At 41.6% G+C, this 6,236-nt stretch overlaps 1 long non-coding RNA gene across 1 annotated transcript in view; it reads left to right on the top strand.

Annotated features, from left to right (window-relative positions):
- Positions 1-5,998, top strand: part of LOC144890882 (uncharacterized) — a 14,739-nt gene extending 8,741 nt beyond the window's left edge. The window contains exon 3 of the long non-coding RNA XR_013622557.1: positions 5,398-5,998. This is a non-coding gene — a long non-coding RNA (uncharacterized LOC144890882). The remainder of the gene's footprint in view (positions 1-5,397) is intronic.
- Positions 5,999-6,236: the final 238 nt, after the last annotated feature.

Raw genomic sequence — 6,236 nt, forward strand, 5'->3', positions numbered from 1 at the left:
AAGTCCCCCCCCCCCCCCCCCCCCATCTCCACCTCCCTTAAATGTATCTGGAAAGTTATTGCCCTCGCCAGAGGAGAGGGAGGGTATTGCATTTGTATCTGTTTGTCTGTCTGTTTGTCTGCACAGAATAAATATGATTTTGTCTGCAACCATTGGTCTGATTGACAGGAAATTTTCACCATAGTTGCACCTCCCCCTATATAATTTTTAATGATAATTATGACGTCATATGTCCCGTGGTACGGGCGCCATCTTGGAAAAACCGAAAAACTTTGCAAATCTATATCTCCGAAAGTGCTGCATAGAAAAAATTGAGACATGGCTCATTGTAAATAACTCTCCATGGGGAATAACGTATGTCAATGATGTCATAGGTTCCTCCATTATGACGTCATAATTCGACAAGTTCAAAACTTCATCCGATCAAGATGAAATTTATTGAGCGTCATCTGGGGAAAAATTGGTGGAGAAAAAAAAATTATGACATCATCGGTCACGTGGTTCGGCCGACATAGTTATTTAAACACAAAAGCCTTAAAAAGCACAAAAAACATCCTGGCGAGGGTCTGCAATCTGATTGCTCTTTCTTGTTGCTGTATGTTTTGCTGCATTCAGCTGCCAAGTCCTCACTGCCTGACCAATTTTGTGTCAAATGGTTCTGTTAACGCTGATATCAGTGAAACGTGCAGAGAAAATGTCACTTGTTTATTTTCAATATAATAACCAAGCCACCTAATCGATTCGTCTTTTAATTTCCATCGATCATCAGAAATATATTATAATTCCGACTGTCTGCAAACTATCGGTCCACAGTGTCCATCGGCGATTGATCCTCCATTAACCTGGCTGCGTAGAAGGTGAAACTTGATATGTTCAAAATGATAGTCATAGTCAGATTTAGGACTATGGGGTGGGATGGTTCGCCTGCTCACCTTCCATGGTATCGCATCGGTATGGATTGCACTTCATTGACAGATGCGATGGGAATGTGGCTTGGGGTCTCCTTTTTATGTCCAATATCTCCCTTGCCTTCCCTTCCCCTTTCCCCCTTCATAGTTAATTTTCTTTTCCCAATTCCCTCTGCATTTTTTTCTTCACAACCACAATGCCTTCCCTTTTCTTTTCCCACCGCTCACCCTCCCCCACTGCCCCATCCCTCAATTGGCATGTTAACTTTTGTCAAAAATTAAAATTTTCTCTCTTTACTTTACTTGTTCTGACTTTACCTCTTGCTTTAACTGGAGAGCTTATCCAGGTGTTAGAAAAGTAGGTTGTGTTTACTGTGTGTGTGTGTGTGTGTGTGTGTGTGTGTGTGTGTGTGTGTGTGTGTGTGTGTGTGTGTGTGTGTGTGTGTGTGTGTTGTTATTTCCATATACGGGTTTCAGAAGTTGGAACAGAGCCCTCCCTGGTCCCCAGGTGTCAAAGTATCCACGTCTGTGTGTCGTGTATGTGTGTATGTATGTGTATGTATGTGTATGTATGCATGTATATATATATATATATATATATATATATAATATGTGTTTGTGTGTGTGTAATGGCGGAGCGAGTCAGCATGGGGATACCCCCATTGATAGCAGCTTAAGTCCAAGAGTTGTCATTAACTGGTTGTTGATTTAAGCTTTTGCAAATCTATACTTGACCATTGCATACATGTACTCATACTGTGCTGCTGTTCTGTTGGTTTCTATAACTGCATTCGTTAAAATGGTGCGAGATGTTGCAGATATGTCATTTGATCCCTCAACATAATACTGTTCAGTATGTAAAACCACTGGGACAATCGGTTTCATTTCAAACTGCCCACCTCCAACACCATCTGAGTGTCTTTCTGTTGATGGGTGGAATTCAACAAGCCTCGTCATCCGGTTCATCACCATATGGACCGAACCTCCCATACAGTGAAATATTGGTCTACATAACCCGTCTTGGAAAGGAGCCATCTGATTCTCATCTGGAGTTCATCCGCTTTCCTCTTTACAATCCATTCAACAGTTAATACCAAACTTCGAGCGGAGAGGGTCAATCCATCTCACCCTGACGTGTTAATGTGCAAATAACTCATGTTTCCAGAATCAATCCTTACTAAGTAAATTTCCAGCTTCAATCCTCACATCATGACAAAGGCAGCCATGATGTAAGTAAACATTACCAGCAATGGCAGATTGCCTGCTTAAGTTTGGATTGCTGTCGGTAAGCTTTGGTGAGGCTCCCTGGACATTCTTTCAATCCTTTGGCTGGCAAATGAATGTTGCGATCGACCGTCATAAACTGAGAGCCAACTGGAAATCCTGACGCACGTGCTGTGTTATCCGTGCAATGCTGTGTTTTTTATTTCTGTATCATAATTATGAGGTCATACCAAGAGCTTGCCATAGGTCGATTTTGAGGAGTGCACTTTTCCGAGGATGCCGCTCGTTTGGCAAGCTCAAGGACTAAAAGCTCCATCTTCAAGGCTTCTGGGCCTTTTAAAAGCCCGTTCTCGGCCTTGGTTGAGACTGCCACGTTTACGCGATTGGATCGTCATGTTGCATTCATTTACCCAGCTTTCAAGGAAGGTCTTCCATGCAATTACTTCAGGGTGTTTCTAGTTTTGACAAGGAACGACCCTGGTCCAAAACAATTTGTCCTACGTGCATTGGAGAAAAAAAAGTACCACCAACATGAAAGGACCAGGAATAAACATCACAGTCGAGGTGGATCTGCAGCATTACTGCTTTAGCCTGTCGATCATCCTGCCTCTGATTCTGTGCAAATGTTTCTGGGTTTTTTGTATACATGATCGAGGCTCATGGAAGACCTAGAACAGAATAGAAAGGACCAAAATGGAAAGGGGGAAACATGAACAGCAGAGGAGAAGTGAGAATGAGTTCAAGAGGTGGGGGAGAAGTACACATGGGGTGACCAAACTGCACACAAGCTGAAGGAAACACAGAAGGAAGAAAAAGGGGAAAAGCGGGGATGAAAAGGAAAAGGAACAAACCAACGGACAAGTAATAAACGAAAAGTGGGTGGGGAGAAAAAGGGGAAACCACAATAACCTGGAAAAGGGGTGCTTGGGAATTAGTCAGGTTCACTATGTTTTTTCGTTCAAAATTTTGGTAGATTAGCAAAACTATACATTTTTGGAATATTCAGAGCATGAGGAATCCAAAAATTAATGTTTACATTTGCGTAGACACCTTTGCGAAAATGACACTCAGGACAGTGATGAAGATCTGTAAAAGCATATTCCTGAACGGTGTAGACCTCGTAGATCCTGTGTATAGGACTTATAGTTCAATCTGATACTACCTATAACTTCCTATAACAACCTATAACTTCAAAGGACTTGCAATATCATGTATTATGTAATACAGTTATATCACAAATATAAAGACAATGGTTTTCAATTACCTTTGTTTGTTGCTTTTCTATAATCCTGAGCACTATTTTGAGGCCTTTATTGGATTCCTTGACCCAGAAAACATAGGATTAGCATATTTAATTAAGTTTCTAGGTTGACTAGAAGCCGAGATCGCGCAAAATATGTATTTTATGGCGGCCATTTTCAAAATCCAAAATGGCGGCCATGCAGGTGTCTGTGCAAATGCCAACATTGATTTTCGGATTCTCCATGCTCTGAAGATTCCAAAAATGTATAGTTTTGCTAATCCCAAAATTTTGAACGAAATTATATTTGTTAACATAGTGAACCTGACTAAATGGAGACATTTGGGGTAGAATATACATTGAGTTGTTGTTTCGTTGCATGGTTGCATCATTTTTTTGTAAGCGTGGCTATGCCGCTGGTGCAGTGCCCCTGTTACCAGCAAGCTGGTACTCCTTTTGCCGACCTCGGAAGGATGACAGGTTGAGTCAACTCACCTGGGGTTGTTTCAACTGTACGACAGGAGCCCAAACTCAAGCCCCTAACAACGTAAGCCAGCCACATTAACCGTTATTCCAATACCAGGCTTATATATTGAGTATGGATGGGTGGTGACCTGAGGTCGTGGTGATCAGCTGCTGGAAGACAAACAGTTCAATCTTGGTTTCATCAGACCACAGAATCTTGTTTCTCGCAGTCTGAGAGTCCTTTAGGTGCTTTTTTGCAAACTCCAAGCGGGGTTTCATGTGTCTTTCACTGAGGAGAGGCTTCAGTCTGGCCACTCTGCCATAAAGCCCAGATCGGTGGAGTGTTGCAGTGATGGTTGTCCTTCTGGAAGTTTCTCCCATCTCCACACTGGATCTCTGGAGCTCAGCCAGAGTGACCATCGGGTTCTTGGTCACCTCTCTTACCAAGGCCCTTCTCCCCCGATTGCTCAGTTTGGCCGGGCGGACAGCTCTAGGAAGGGTCCTGGTTGTTCCAAACTTCTTCCGTTTAAGAATTATGGAGGCCACTGTGCTCTTGTGAACCTTCAATGCAGCGGAGATTTTTTTGTAGGCTTCCCCAGATCTGTGCATCGACACAATCCTGTCTCTGAGCTCTGCAGGCAGTTCCTTCGACCTCCTGGCCTGGTTTTTGCTCTGATATGCATTGTCAGCTGTGAGACCTTATACAGACAGGTGTGTGCCTTTCCAAATCATGTCCAATCAATTGAATTTACCACAGGTGGACTCCAATCAAGGTGTAGAAACATCTCAAAGATGATCAAGAGAAATGGGAAGCACCTGAGCTAAATTTCAAGTGTCACAGCAAAGGGTATGAATACTTATGTCAATGTGATATTTCATTTTTTCTCTTTTTAATAAATTTGCAAAACTTTCTAAAATCCTGTTTTCTCTTTGTCATTATGGGGTATTGAGTGTAGATTGATGAGGGAAAAAATGAATTTAAACGATTTCAGCATCAGGCTGCAACATAACAAAATGTTAAAAAAAGGGAAGGGGTCTGAATACTTTCTGAATACACTGTATATGGTGGATTATAATTGTACACCTCTCCCTCCCAATACCCTCTCTATGTGCCGTGCTGGAGGATGTTATTTATTTATTTGGGATGGGGATGGTGTACATTGAGTGTATCTGTACTTGTTTGAGGTCGTTTTGAGCTTGAACAAAATAATAAGGGAAAGGTTTTGAGGTAGTCTAAAGGGACAGGTTTAACATGAGCAAAATTTAGGAAGACGTTTGTAGGACGCAGGCCTTGTCGAACATGTGGTCAACAGAAAGTGAGATAGACAAACAAAACGTAAGGTAAAATTTTTTGTTGTTTTATTTATTTATGTATTTATTTAATTCTGTCAAGTAAGACAGTTTGGTGAGGAAAGGTTAATTGGGGAGCCCTGGATTCCAATGAGAACATCAAACAGGTCAACCCAAAAGTCTTCGAAGGACGTGAAATACCGTCGGGTGACTTTTTATAATCTCATTAATCTTTCTGCTTGTTTTGTCTCATTCTGTTTTATTTCTCAGGGGGAAATGAATCAGAAGCCATTGCAAAGATATACAAGAACTGTAGACGCAAAGAAAGCTATTTCTGCCCATCTGGTCACCCTTGCATCTTTACTCCGATACGAGGGACAATAAGTGAGATGCTCGCTCCACCAAAATCCACCAAATAATATAGTATAACCAACGAGGTAATAGTATAACCACCAATGAGGTGGTAAATGAGGTAAAAATCCACCAATGAGGTAATAGTATAACCTCAGTAAATATGAACTTGAATTTCGTTTTAGTTTCAGATTGCCTGTTTACAAATTATTACAAATTTACAAATTATTTACAAATATACACCTTCTTCTTCTTCGCCCCCCCCCTTCCCTTTCCCATGCCTCCTCCCCCCCAAGCCCTCTCCCTTCCACAGATCTCCCGATGTCCTTGTTCTCAAATGTTGCATTTGTGTGCTTCCCTCTCTCTCCCCATCTTGTCTCCCACTCCCTTTATTTTATGTTCTGTGTCCGTTTTTGTTTTTTGTGATTAATGTTAGCTCTTACACGAGCCTCGATCTTGTATCCTAAAAAAAGAAAAATTCACAACTTTTTTAATTGTTCTGTATTCATTCACTCTGTGCAAAAATAAATAAATATATAAAGACCAAAATTTTTTTTTTTCAATTCTTAAAAAACAAGCCTGGTGTTGGCTTAACAGTTAAGGTGCTGGTTAGAGATCTGAGAGGCCTGAGTTTGAGCCCCTGTCATGCTGTTGAATTCACACCAGGTGGGCTGATTCATCCTGTCTTCCTTCCGATGTCGGCAAAATGAGTACAAGCTGACTGGTAATGGGGTCATTGCATCAGTGGCATCTGTGCC

Source organism: Myxine glutinosa, chromosome 2, assembly GCF_964187855.1.
Source record: "Myxine glutinosa chromosome 2, kmMyxGlut1.1, whole genome shotgun sequence".
Lineage (NCBI taxonomy): Eukaryota > Metazoa > Chordata > Myxini > Myxiniformes > Myxinidae > Myxine > Myxine glutinosa.